Source organism: Eschrichtius robustus, chromosome 1, assembly GCF_028021215.1.
Source record: "Eschrichtius robustus isolate mEscRob2 chromosome 1, mEscRob2.pri, whole genome shotgun sequence".
NCBI lineage: Eukaryota > Metazoa > Chordata > Mammalia > Artiodactyla > Eschrichtiidae > Eschrichtius > Eschrichtius robustus.
In genome coordinates, this window is record NC_090824.1 from 54,483,430 (window position 1) to 54,498,882 (window position 15,453).

Below are 15,453 nucleotides of genomic sequence, written 5' to 3' on the forward strand. Positions count from 1 at the left end.
AGGGAAAGAGCCTCCCTTCAACCCACTGAACCTGGTCAGTGTGGAGGACACTAGACTCAGTTTGCCTCTCTCCTTAACCCTGGAATCCAGATCCAAAACCACAGAAAAAAAAGGCAGATAAAATTGCCCTTAACTTTAAAGCAGCAGACATGACCAGAATAAAAGGCTCCCAGTGCAGCCACCTATGTAACCACAAGATGGCATGAGAGATAAGCTAAGCAGAGCCCTAGTAAGACCTTCCTTCAATGGGCAAAGCTGTCACTTATGGTGTGGTACATTTTGTTTGTTTCTGTTAGCAAGGAAGAGATGAAATTCCGTCATCCCTAATGTATTTCCTAGGAATAATCTCAGCATGGGGAGGAGATGGAAGCAGCAGTACTAGAGTTAGACCGATTTGGAGCATTTCCCCAAAGACCAGGAAGGGGCTGGGATATTGTGGTTTCCTTTGAGTGGCAGGGATCTTCAAGTGACAGAATGAGGCCAAGATGCTTTCAAGATAGCCACTATTTAGAGAATGAGGTATTTGACAGACTACAGTTGGAAGCAAGGATTGGGGAAATCAAACCATCCTCTATTTACTTCATAATAATTTGAGACTCTTTAATAAACTGGTTCCATTTCTGTCTTTGACTTCAAGCAGGCTTCAGTGTAGTTTCTGTACCTATTAGTATGAACTGACAAAGAAGAACACAATACAGCTTATCAAGTCACGTCATATTAAATCATAGACACCTCATTTCACTTTTAGCTATACTAAAATATTAATACTAGTTATAACAGGTATTATAGACATAGTTACTAACTGTTAATACCATCAGGTCTCTCATGTTACCCCAACCTCAGCCTACAACCAGCTAGACTATCCATATGAATAACTATTTCCTAAACTTCGGAGTCACCTAGGAATGCCCCCATCTCTGATACTCTAGTATCTCACATGCTTACCACCCAGCCTTCCAGTTCTCTTATTTGCTTAACTCCTATTGTCTTCAAGCTCCTATTGTCTGTTGACCTCTCTAACCCTCCCAATAGCCCTCTTACCTTTATTTTTAATCCCATCCAACTAAAACAAAAAACATAGTCTATCATTTCAACAGCTCTCCTATCAAAAAACATAACTCCTTTGTGTTATTATCATTCTGCTATACCTACTCCAAAATAATCCCAGCCCTGGATTAATATTTTCTCTTACAAAATGTGTTAGAAACAGAAATTGCCAATCCTGCAAACTGGTGTTACTTAAATGTTGACTCCAACTTTAGCTTGATTCTCAATACATTCCAGCAATCTCTCTGTTCTCTCAAGTCAGTTCTCTCATATTTTCCATTAACATCTGTTCCAAAATTTAACCACTCTTCTCACAGAGGAATTATACTGAAGATTAAACACTTCTATACCTCCTAGCTTTTTTAGCCAATGATCTCTTTTCCTACAACAAAGACAAAAATATAGGTCATGAGAAGGTTTTAACTTTAAGACTATTCCCTACCTAAAAAAACCCTCACACCTCTACCAACTGTTCCTTCCTTCCTTCCAGCTAGTTACTCTAAAAATAATATCCTTCCACTTGGACAAGGCTAATAATTTACCAACCTTTGCTTCAAGAAAATAATGATAATAGTAATAATAATAATAATAATAATAATAATAATCATCATCCCACCTAAGTCAAAGTCAAGTCTCTCCAACCCTGGGGGGGCTGTGGATTTTCCTGAACCCCAAATGTTCTAGTTAGGGTTCTCTCTCCTCCCCTTTACACATTTCTTAGCAAGGAGGGGAGGGGAGAAATGTCTCTGTGGTTATTTTCAGGCACTCTCTTCCCAATCATTCCCTAACCTACTATAACTGAGCTTCTGCCCTACTAAATCTGTTGTACTAAGGCCTCATTGTTAAATCTAAAGATTGCATTTTAGTCCTTATCACATTTGTCTTTTGGGAAGCATCTGACATTAGAGAAAATGGTTCAAAATCACAAATCTATAATAATAAAAACTTCATTTACTGAGTACTTAATATATGCCAGACTCTGTGCTGCTTTATATATATCATTTTATTTAATCCTCACAATTATTATATTTCATAAATGAGGAAATGGAGATAAAGTAACTTGCCAATAGATACAGAGAGAGTTAGAGAAAGAACGGGGACTTGATATCAAAAGAAAAAGACAAAAACAGAATCTTGAAAGCTGTGAAATAAGAGATTTGTCACATACAAGAGGTCCTCAATAACATTAACATCTGATTTTCATGAGAAACTATGGAGACCAGAAAGCAGTGGAATGCCATATTCAGAGAGGAAAAAGACTGTTTAAGAAGAATTCTATATCTGGCAAAACTATTTCAAAAATGAAGGAGAAAGTTAGACATTCCCAGGTAAACAAAAGCTGAGGGAGTTTGTCACTAGCAGATCTGCTCTATAAGGAATGCTAAAGGGAGTCCTTCAGGCTGAAATGAAGGGACACTAGATAGCAACTTGAAGCAAGAAGAAATCAAGAACTCAGACAAATGTAACAACAAAGGTGAACATAAAAGCCAGTATTATTGTATTTTTGGTTTTTAGGTCTTTTTTCCCTATATGATTTAAAAGACAAATACATAAAACAATAATTATAAATCTATGATAATGGGCATATGGTGTTAAATGATATAATTTGTGACAATAACAACATAAAAGAGGGGACAGAGCTTTATAGAAGCAGAATTGTGTATGCCACTGAAGCTAATTCGGTAACAATTCAAATTAGATTGTTACATATTTAGGTGGAAACAACCCAAATGTCAATGGAGAAATGGATAAACAGAATGTGATATATATTGAATATATACAGTGGAATATTACTCAGCCATAAAAAGGAATGAAATACTGAAACATGCTACAATGTGTATGAACCTCAAAAAAATTATGCTGAGTGAAGGAAGCCAGACACAAGTGGTCACATATTGTATGATTCCATTTATGTGAAAAATCCAGAATAGGTAAATTTATAGAGACGGAAGGGGTGGGGAGAATAGGGAATGACATTGGTATGGGATTCCCTTTGGGGGGTAATACAAATTTTTTGTAGGTGGTAGTTGTACACATTCTGAATGTACTAAATGCCATTAGATTGTATAATTTAAAATGGTTAGTTTTTTTTAATGGTTAATTCTAAGTTATGTGAATTTTGTCTTAATTTTTTAAAAAGAAAAAACAAGCCCTAATCATACAGAAACATGAAAATATTCACATTGTCCTATAATTATACACAAACACTAAAAAACAGGATATATAAAAGGAAAATATCAGCATGCATTGCACACAGTAAGGGTAAGTAATGTTTCAAAAACCTTTTTTAGTTATATGTATTTTTATATTTATTAGGTTACAATGTAAAACATATCTCTTACTGTGGGTTGCAACAAAAAAATTGAAAGCCATTGAAAATAAATTCTGGGACTTCCCTAGTGGTCCAGTGGCTAAGACTCCATGCTCCTGATGCAGGGGGCCCAGATTCAATCCCTGGTCAGGGAACTAGATCCCACGTGCCACAACTAAGAGTTGGCATGGTGCAACTAATGATCCCGCATGCTGAGGACACCTTCAAGATGGCAGAGGAGTAACACGTGGAGATCACCTTTCTCCCCACAAATACATCAGAAATACATCTACATGAGGAACAACTCCTACAGAACACCTACTGAACGCTGGCAGAAGACCTCAGACTTCCCAAAAGGCAAGAAACTCCCCACATACCTGGGTAGGGCACAATAAAAAAAAAAAGAGACAAAAGAATAGGGACGGGACCTGCACCTCTGGGATGTAGCTGTGAGGGAGCAAAAGTTTCCACACACTAGGAAGCCCCTTCACTGGCTGAGACAGGAGGTGGTGGGGGGAAGCTTTGGAGCCACGGAGGACAGTGCAACAACAGGGGTGCAAAGGGCAAAGTGGAGAGATTCCCGCACAGAGGATCAGTGCAGGCAAGCACTCACCAGCCAGAGAGGCTTGTCTGCTCACCCACTGGGACGGGTGGGGGTTGGGAGCTGAGGGGTCAGATCCCAGGGAGAGGACTGGGGTTGGCTGCATGAACACAGCCTGAAGGGGACTAGTGCCCCACAGTTAGCCGGGACAGAATCCGGGAAAAAGTCTGGATCTGCCTAAGAGGCAAGAGACCATTGTTTCAGGGTGCACGAGGACAGGAAATTCAGAGCACTGCCTAAAAGAGCTCCAGAGACGGGCGCAAGCCACAACTATCAGCGCTGACACCAGAGACGGGCATGAGATGCTAAGGCTGCCCCTGCAACCACCAAGAAGCCTGTGTGCAAGCACAGGTCACTATCCACACCTCCCCTCCCAGGAGCCTATTCAGCCTGCCACTGCCAGGGTCCCGTGATCCAGGGACAACTTCCCCAGGAGAACACACAGCGCGCCTCAGGCTGTTGCAACATCACACTGGCCTCTGCCGCGGCAGGCTCGCCCCGCATTCCGTACCCCTCCCTCCCCCCAGCCTGAGTGAGACAGAGCCCCCAAATCAGCTGCTCCTTTAACCTCGTTCTGTCTGAGTGAAGAACAGACACCCTCAGGTGACCTACATGCAAAGGTGGGGCCAAATGCAAAGCTGAACCCCAGGAGCTGTGCGAACAAAGAAGAGAAAGGGAAATTTCTCCCAGCAGCCTCAGGAGCAGTGGATTAAATCTCCACAATCAACTTGATGTAGCTGCATCTGTGGAATACCTGAAGAGACAACGAATCATTCCAAAATTGAGGCGGTGGACTTTGGGAGCAACTGTAGACTTGGGGTTTGCTTTCTGCATCTAATTTGTTCCTGGCTTTATGTTTATCTTAGTTTAGTATTTAGAGTTTATTACCATTGGTAGATTTCTTTATTGATTTGGCTGCTCTCTTCCTTCGTTTTTTGTTAATATATATATTTTTTCTTTTCCTTTTTCTCTTTTTGTGGGTGTGTATGTGTGTGCTTCTTTTTGTGATTTTGTCTGTAGAGCTTTGCTTTTACCATTTGTCCTAGGGTTCTGTCTGTCCGGTTTTTTTTTGTTTTGTTTTGTTTTTGTATAGTTTTTAGCACTTTTATCATTGGTGGATTTGTTTTTTGGTTTGGTTGCTCTCTTCTTTCTTTTTTTTTTTTTTATTACTTTTTATTTTTAATAATTATATTTTATTTTAATAACTTTATTTTATTTTATTTTATTATTATTTTTTCTTTCTTTCTTTCTTTTTTTCTCCCTTTTCCTCTGAGCTGTGTGGCTGACAGGGTCTTGGTGCTCCGGCCAGGTGCCAGGCCTGTGCCTCTAAGGTGGGAGAGCTGAGTTCAGGACATTGGTCTACCAGAGACCTCCCAGCTCCACGTAATATCAAACAGCGAAAGCTCTCCCAGAGATCTCCATCTCAAAGTTAAGATCCAGTTCCACTCAAAGACCAGCAAACTACACTGCTGGACACCCTATGCCAAACAACTAGCAAGACAAGAACACAACCCCACACATTAGCAGAGAGGCTGCCTAAAATCATAATAAGGTCACAGACACCACAAAACACACCACTGGACGCAGTCCTGTTCACCACAAAGACAAGATCCAGCCTCATCCACCAGAACACAGGCACTAGTCCCCTCCATCAGGAAGTGTACACAACCCACTGAACCAACCTTAGCCACTGGGGGCAGACACCAAAAACAACAGGAACTACGAACCTGCAGCCTGCAAAAAGGAGACCCCCAAACACAGTAAGTTAAGCAAAATGAGAACACAGAGAAACACACAGCAGATGAAGGAGCAAGGTAAAAACCCAACAGACCAAACAAATGCAGAGGAAATAGGCAGTTTACCTGAAAAAGAATTCAGAGAAATGATAGTAAAGATATCCAAAATCTTGGAAATAGAATGGAGAAAATACAAGAAACATTTAACAAAGACCAAGAAGAACTAAAGAGCAAACAATGATGAACAACACAATAAATGAAATTTAAAATTCTCTAGAAGGAATCAATAGCAGAATAATGGAGGCAGAAGAACGGATAAGTGACCTGGAAGATAAATAGTGGAAATAACTACTGCAGAGCAGAATAAAGAAAAAAGAATGAAAAGAATTGAGGACAGTCTTAGAGACCTCTGGGACAACATTAAATGCACCAACATTCGAATTATAGGGGCCCCAGGAGAGGAAGAGAAAAAGAAAGGGACTGAGAAAATATTTGAAGAGATTGTAGTTGAAAACTTCCCTAATATGGGAAAGGAAATAGTCAATAGAGTCCAGGAAGCTGAGAGAGTCCCATACAGGATAAATCCAAAGAGAAACATGCCAAGACACACATTAAGCAAACTATCAAAAATTAAATACAAAGAAAAAATATTAAAAGCAGCAAGGAAAAAGCAATGAATAACATACAAGGGAATCCCCATGAGCTTAACAGATGATCTTTCAGCAGAAACTCTGCAGGCCAGAAGGGAGTGGCAGGATATATTTAAAGTGATGAAAGGGAAAAACCTACAACCAAGATTACTCTACCCAGCAAGGATCTCATTCAGATTTGACAGAGAAATCAAAAGCTTTTAAGACAAGCAAAAGCTAAGAGAATTCAGCACCACCAAACCAGCTTTACAACAAATGTTAAAGGAACTTCTCTAGGCAGGAAATACAAGAGAAGGAAAAGACCTACAATAACAAACCGAAAACAATTAACAAAATGGTAATAGGAACATACATATCGATAATTACCTTAAATGTAAATGGATTAAATGCTCCAACCAAAAGACATAGACTGGTTGAATGGATACAAAAACAAGACCCATATATATGCTGTCTACAAGAGACCCACTTCAGACCTAGGAACACATACAGACTGAAAGTGAGGGGATGGAAAAAGATATTCCATGCAAATGGAAATCAAAAGAAAGCTGGAGTATCAATTCTCATATCAGACAAAATAGACTTTGAAATAGAGACTATTACAAGAGACAAAGAAGGACACTACATAATGATCAAAGGATCAATCTAAGAAGAAGATAAAACAATTGTAAATATTTATGCACCCAACATAGTAGCACCTCAGTACATAAGGCAAATGCTAGCAGTCATAAAAGGGGAAATCGACAGAAACACAGTCATAGTAGGGGACTTTAACACCTCACTCTCACCAATGGACAGATCATCCAAAAGGAAATAAATAAGGAAACACAAGCTTTAAAGCATACATTAAACAAGATGGACTTAATTGATATTTATAGGACATTCCATCCAAAAACAACAGAATACACTTTCTTCTCAAGTGCTCATGGAACATTCTCCAGGATACACCATATACTGAGTTACAAACCAAGCCTTGGTAAATTTACGAAAATTGAAATTGTATCAAGTATCTTTTCCGACCACAACACTATGAGACTAGATATCAATTACAGGAAAAAATCTGTAAAAAATACAAACACATGGAGCCTAAACAATACACTACTTAATAACCAAGAGATCACTGAAGCAATCAAAGAGGAAATCAAAAAATACATAGAAACAAATGACAAAGAAAACACGATGACCCAAAACCTAAGGGATGCAGCAAAAAGAGTTCTAAGAGGGAAGTTTATAGCAATACAAACCTACCTCAAGAAACAACAAGCATCTCAAATAAACAACCAAACCTTACACCTAAAGCAAGTAGAGAAAGAAGAACAATAAAACACTGAAGTTAGCAGAAGGAAAGAAGTCATAAAGATCAGAGAAGAAATAAATGAAAAAGAAATGAAGTAAACAATAGCAAAGATCAATAAAACTAAAGCCTGGTTCTTTGAGACGATAAACAAAATTGATAAACCATTAGCCAGACTCATCAAGAGAAAAAGGGAGAAGACTCAAATCAATAGAGTTAGCAATGAAAAAGGAGAAGTAACAACTGACACTGCAGAAATACAAAGGATCATGAGAGATTACTATAAGCAACTATATGCCAATAAAATAGACAACCTGGAAGAAATGGACGAATTCTTAGAAAAGCACAACCTGCTGAGACTGAGCCAGGAAGAAATAGAAAATATAAACAGAGCAATCACAAGCACTGAAATTGAGACTGTGATTAAAAATCTTCCAACAAACAAAAGCCCAAAACCAGATGGCTTCACAGGCTAATTCTATCAAACATTTAGAGAAGAGCTAACACCTAGCCTTCTCAAACTCTTCCGAAATATAGCAGAGGGAGGACCACTTCCAAACTCATTTATGAGGTCACCATCACCCTGATACCAAAATCAGACAAAGATGTCACAAAGAAAGAAAACTACAGGCCAATATCACTGATGAACGTAGATGCAAAAATCCTCAACAAAATACTAGCACACAGAATCCAACAGCACATTCAAAGGATCATACACCATGATCAAGTGGGGTTTTTCCCAGGAATGCAAGGATTCTTCAATATATGCAAATCAATCAATGTGATACACCATATTAACAACTTGAAGGGGAAAAACCATATGATCACCTCAATAGATGCAGAAAAAGCTTTCAACAAAATTCAACACCCATTTATGATAAAAACCCTCCAGAAAGTAGGCATAGAGGGAACTTACCTCAACATAATAAAGGCCATATATGACAAACCTACAGCCAACATCATTCTCAATGGTGAAAAACTGAAACCATTTCCGCTAAGATCAGGAACAAGACAAGGTTGTCCACTCTCACCACTATTATTCCACATAGTTTTGGAAGTTTTAGCCACAGCAATCAGAGAAGAACAAGAAATAAAAGGAACTCATATCAGAAAAAAAGAAGCAAAGCTGTCACTGTGTGCAGATGACATGACATTATACATAGAAAATCCTAAAGATGCTACCAGAAAACTTCTAGAGCTAATCAATGAATTTGGTAAAGTAGCAGGAAACAAAATTCATGCACAGAAATCTGTTGCATTCCTATACACAAATGATGAAAATTCTGAAAGAGAAATTAAGGAAACACTGCCACTTACCATTGCAACAAAAAGAATAAAATACCTAGGTATAACCCTACCTAAGGAGACAAAAGACCTGTATGCAGAAAACTAAAAGAAACTGATGAAAGAAATTAAAGATGATACAAACAGATGGAGAGATATACCATGTTCTTGGATTGGAAGAATCAACATTGTGAAAATGACTCTACTACCCAAAGCAATCTACAGATTCAATGCAATCCCTATCAAACTACCACTGGCATTTTTCACAGAAGTAGACCAAAAAATTTCACAATTTGTATGGAAACACAAAACATCCCGAATAGCCAAAGAAATCTTCAGAAAGAAAAACGGAGCTGGAGGAATCAGGCTCCCGGCTTCAGACTATATTACAAAGCTACAGTAATCAAGACAGTATGGTACTGGCACAAAAACAGAAATATAGATCAATGGAACAGGATAGAAAGCCCAGAGATAAACCCACACATGTATGGTCACCTTATTTTTGATAAAGGAGGCAAGCATATACAATGGAGAAAAGACAACCTCTTCAATAAGTGGTGCTGGGAAAACTGGACAGCTACATGTAAAAGAATGAAATTAGAACACTCCCTAACACCATACACAAAAATAAACTCAGAATGGATTAAAGACCTAAATGTAAGGCCAGACACTATCAAACTCTCAGAGGAAAACACAGGCAGAACACTATGACATAAATCACAGCAAGATCCTTTTTGACCCACCTCCTAGAGAAATGGAAATAAAAATAAAAATAAACAAATGGGACCTAATGAAACTTCAAAGCTTTTGCACAGCAAAGGAAACCATAAACAAGAAGAAAAGACAACCCTCAGAATGGGAGAAAATATTTGCAAATGAAGCAACTGACAGAGGATTAATCTCCAAAATTTACAAGCAGCTCATGCAACTCAATATCAGAAAAGAAACAACCCAATACAAAAATGGGCAGAAGACCTAAATAGACATTTCTCCAAAGAAGATATACAGATTGCAAACAAACACATGAAAGAATGCTCAACATCACTAATCATTAGAGAAATGCAAAGCAAAACTACAATGAGGTATCACCTCACACCAGTCGGAATGGCCATCATCAAAAGATCTACAAACATAAATGCTGGAGAGGGTGTGGAGAAAAGGGAACCCTCTTGCACTGTTGGTGGGAATGTAAATTGATACAGCCACTATGGAGAACAGTAAGGAGGTTCCTTAAAAAACTAAAAATAGGACTACCATACGACCCAGCAATCCCACTACTGGGCATATACACTGAGAAAACCATAATTCAAAAAGAGTCACGGGGGCTTCCCTGGTGGCGCAGTGGTTGAGAATCTGCCTGCCAGTGCAGGGGACACAGGTTCGAGCCCTGGTCTGGGAAGATCCCACATGCCGCGGAGCAACTAGGCCCGTGAGCCACAACTACTGAGCCTGCGCGTCTGGAACCTGTGCTCCGCAACAAGAGAGGCCGCGATAGTGAGAGGCCCGCGCACCGCGATGAAGAGTGGTCCCCACTTGCTGCAACTAGAGAAAGCCCTCACACAGAAACTAAGATCCAACACAGCCATAAATAAATAAATAAATAAATAAATAAATAAATAAATAAATAAATAAAAATAAAGGAATTCCTTTAAAAAAAGAAGTAAAATAAATATCCTTATTAAAAAAAAAAAAAAAAAGAGTCACGTAGCACAATGTTCATTGCAGCTGTATTCACAATAGCCAGGAAATGGAAGTGACCTAAGTGTCCATCGACAGGTGAATGGATAAAGAAGATGTGGCATATATATACAATGGAATATTAGCCATAAAAAGAAACAAAATTGAGTTATTTGTAGTGAGGTGGACAGACCTAGAGTCTGTCATACAGAGTGAAGTAAGTCAGAAAGAGAAAAACAAATACCATATGCTAACACATACATATGGAATCTAAAAAAAAAAAAAAAAAAGGTTCTGAAGAACCTAGGGGCAGGACAGGAATAAAGAATGGACTTGAGGACACGGGGAAGGGGAAGGGGAAGCTGGGATGTAGTGAGAGAGTGGCATGGACTTATAAATACCACAAAATGTAAAACAGATAGCTAGTGGGAAGCAGTCGCAGAGCACAAGGAGATCAGCTCAGTGCTTTGTGACCACCTAGAGGGGTGGGATAGGGAGGGTGGGAGGGAGATGCAAGAGGGAGGAGATATGGGGATATATGTATATGTATAGCTGATTGTTATAAAGCAGAAACTAACACACCTTTGTAAAGCAATTATACTCCAATAAAGATGTTAAAGAAAAAAAGAAACAGAAAAAAAACAAAAAAAGAGATCCCACATGCTACAACTAAGACCTGGCACAGCCAAATAAATAAATAAATAAATATGTTATTTTAAAAAGGAAAAGAAACTTCTGTTATGACCTTTTAACTATCCTCCTATGATAGGCATGGAAGTGTGCAATTCTAATCTCCTTTCATGAAAGAGTGTCACAGCTCTATGAAGAGTACAGCTATCTGACAGACTTTAACTGCATGGACTTCAGGATCTAATAAAGCCTTTGACTTCAATAAATGGTGCTGAGAAAACTGGACAGCCACATACGAAAGAGTGAAATTGGAAGTCCTAGCCACAGCAATAGAGAAGAAAAAGAAATAAAAGGAATCCAAATTGGAAAAGAAGTAAAACTGTCACTGTTTGCAGAAACATGATACTACACACAGAACTCCTAAAGAGGCTACCAGGAAACTACTAGAGCTCATTGATGAATTCAGTAAAGTTGCAGAATACAAAATTAATACACAGAAGTCTGTTGCATTTCTATACACTGACAACAAAATATCAGAAAGAGAAATTAAGAAAACAATCTCATCCACCATCGCAACAAAAAGAACAAAATACCTAGGAATAAATCTACTTAAGGAGGCAAAAGACCTTTATGCAGAAAACTATAAGATACTGATGAAAGAAATCAAAGATGACACAAACAGATGGAGGATATACCATGTTCTTGGATTGCAAGAATCAATATTGTGAAAATGACTATATTAACCAAAGCAATCTACAGATTCAATGCAATCCCTATCAAATTACCACTGGCATTTTTCACAGAACTAAAACAAAAAATTTTACAATTTGTATGGAAACACAAAAGACCCCAAATAGCCAAAGCAATCTTGAGAAAGAAAAACAGAGACGGAGGAATCAGACTCCCTGACTTCAGACTATACTACAAAGCTACAGTAATCAAGACAGTATCGTACTGGCACACAAAACAGAAATATAGATCAATGGAACAGGATAGAAAGCCCAGAGATAAACCCACACATGTATGGTCACCTTATTTTTGATAAAGGAGGCAAGCATATACAATGGAGAAAAGACAACCTCTTCAATAAGTGGTGCTGGGAAAACTGGACAGCTACATGTAAAAGAATGAAATTAGAACACTCTCTAACACCATACACAAAAATAAACTCAAAATGGATTAAAGACCTAAATGTAAGGCCAGACACTATAAAACTCTTAGAGGAAAATATAGGCAGGACACTCTGTGACATAAATCACAGCATGATCTTTTTTGACCCACCTCCTAGAGTAATAAAAACAAAAATAAACAAACAGGACCTAATGAAACTTAAAAGCTTTTGCACAGCAAAGGAAACCATAAATGAGACAAAAAGACAACCCTCAGAACAGGAGAAAATATTTGCCAATGAAGCAACTTACCTAAACAGACACTACTACAAAGAAGACATATGGATGGCCAACAGACACATGAAAAGATATTCAACATCACTAATTATTAGAGAAATGCAAATCAAAACTACAATGAGGTATCACCTCACACCAGTCAGAATGGCCATCATCAAAAAGTCTACAAACAATAAATGCTGGAGAGGGTGTGGAGAAAGGGGAACGCTCCTACATTGTTGGAGGAAATGTAAATTGGTACAGCCAATATAGAGAACAGTATGGGGGTTCCTTAAAAAACTAAAAATAGAGTTAGTATATGGTCCTGCAATCCCACTGCTGGGCATATATCTGGAGAAAACCATAATCCGAAAAGGTACATGCACCCCAATGTTCATTGCAGCACTATTTACAATAGCCAAGATATGGAAGCAACAAAAATGTCCATTCACAGATGAATGGATAAAGAAGATGTGGCACATATATACGATGAAATATTGTTCAGCCATAAAAGAGAATGAAATAATGCCATTTTCAGAAACATGGATGGACCTAGAGATTATCACACTAAGTGAAGTAAACCAGACAGAGAAAGACATATATCATATGATATTGCTTATATGTGGAATTAAAAAAAAGATATAAATGAACTTATATATAAAACAGAAATAGACCCACAGACATAGAAAACAAACTTATGGTTACCAAAGGGGAAGGGGGGGAGGGCTAAATTAGGAGTTTGTAATTAACATATACATACTACTATATATAAAGTAGATAACCAACAAGGACCTACTGTATAGCACAGGGAACTATACCGAATATTTTGTAATAACCAATAAGGGAAAAGAATCTGAATAATCTTATATAATATATAAGAATATGTATATATACAAATATATATATGTCTGAATCACTTTGCTATACACCTAAAACTAACACACACACACACACACACACACACAAATGAAATCGGACCACTATCTTACACCATATACAAAAATTAACTCAAAATGGTGAAAGACCTGAAAAGAATGGTTAAAGAACATAAGACCTGAAACCATAAAACTTCTAAAAGAAAACACAGGCAGTAAGCTCCTTGACATTGTTCTTGACAATGATTTTTTGGATTTGACACCAAAAGCAAAGGCAACAAAAGGAAAAATAAACAAGTGGAACTAGATCAAACTAAAAAGCTTTTGCACAGCAAAGGAAACAATCAACAAAATGAAAAAGCAACCTACAGAATGGGAGAAAATACTTGTAAATCATAAACCTGATAAGGGGTTAACATCCAAAATAAATGAAGAACTCATAGCTCAATAGCAAAACAAATATGATTTTAAAATCGGCAGAGAAACTGAATAGACATTTTTCTAAAGAAGACATACAAATGGCCAACAGGTATAGGCAAAGGTGCCCAACATCACTAATCCTTAGGGAAATGTAAATCAAAACCACAGTGAGCTACCACCTCACACCTGTTAGAAATGTTGTCATGGGACTTCCCTGGCGGTCCAATGGTTAAGACTCTGAGCTTCCACTGCAGGGGCCTCGGGTTTGGTCCCTGGTCAGGGAATTAAGATCCCACAAGCGGCACACCAGAGGTAAGTGTTGAGAAGGATATGGAGAAAGGACAACCCTTGTGCGCCCCTGGAGGGAATGTAAATTGGTGCAGCCGCTACAGAAAACAGTATGGAGATTCCTCAAAAAATTAAAAATAGAACTACTATATAATCCAGCAATTCCACTGTTGGGTATTTAACCAAATAAAAAAAGACTAAGATATTTGTACCCCCATATTCACTGCAGCATTATTTACAAAACGCAAGACATGGAAAGAACCTAAGTGTCCACTGATGGATGAATGAATAAAGAAAACGTGGTGTATATATATATAATGGAATATTATTCAGCTGTAAAAGAGAAGGAAATCTTGCCTTTGCAACAACATGGATGGAGCTGGAGAGCATTATGCTAAGTGAAATAGGTCAGACAGGGAAAGACAAATACTGTATGATCTCACAATTAATAGTGAAATTAAACAACAACTAAACTCATAGATACAAAGAACAGATTGGTGGTTGCCAGAGGTGTGGGTTGGGGTTGGACAGGTGGAAGAAGGTGGTTAAAATGTATAAACTTTCTGTTATAAAATAAAGAAGTCTTGTGGGTATAATTTACAACATTATGACTACAGTTAAAAATATTGAACTGTATATTTGAAAGTTGCTAAAAGGGTAGATCTTATAAGTTCTCATCACAAGAAAAACAAAATTGTATCTATGTGTAGTAATGGACGTTAACTAGACATAGTGTGGTGATCATTTCACAATACATACATATTCAAATCATTTTGTTGTATACTTGAAACTAATACAATGTTATATGTCAATTATATCTCAGCTAAAAAAAAATTTTAAGCCTTTGAGCCAAGGCATGTTCTTCCAATCTCCAGAAAGATGGATTTCAGGGCCTGCTACTTCTGCCCACTGCGGGAGTCCTCTGATGGGCTACCCCAAAACTCCCTACTGCATTAGCCAACACTCTGTCAATTTGTATTGCAATCTTTGGCTCCCTCTGCCCAATTCTGCTTCCTTCTCCCTTTTTCTTTCACAAATGTATGATTTGCATCAAAGCCTGAAGATTTACCAGGCCCAATTCTTTTTCCACCCCTTTAAACTTTCACAGGCCTTATCTCCCAATAAATCTCTTATACTCCTAACTGCATCTCACCATCAGCTTCCTGCAGGACCCAAACTGATACATCTTCATAGCACTTATTACAATTTGTAACGGTATGTTTATATATGTTTGTGTGTTTGTATACTGTCTCTATCA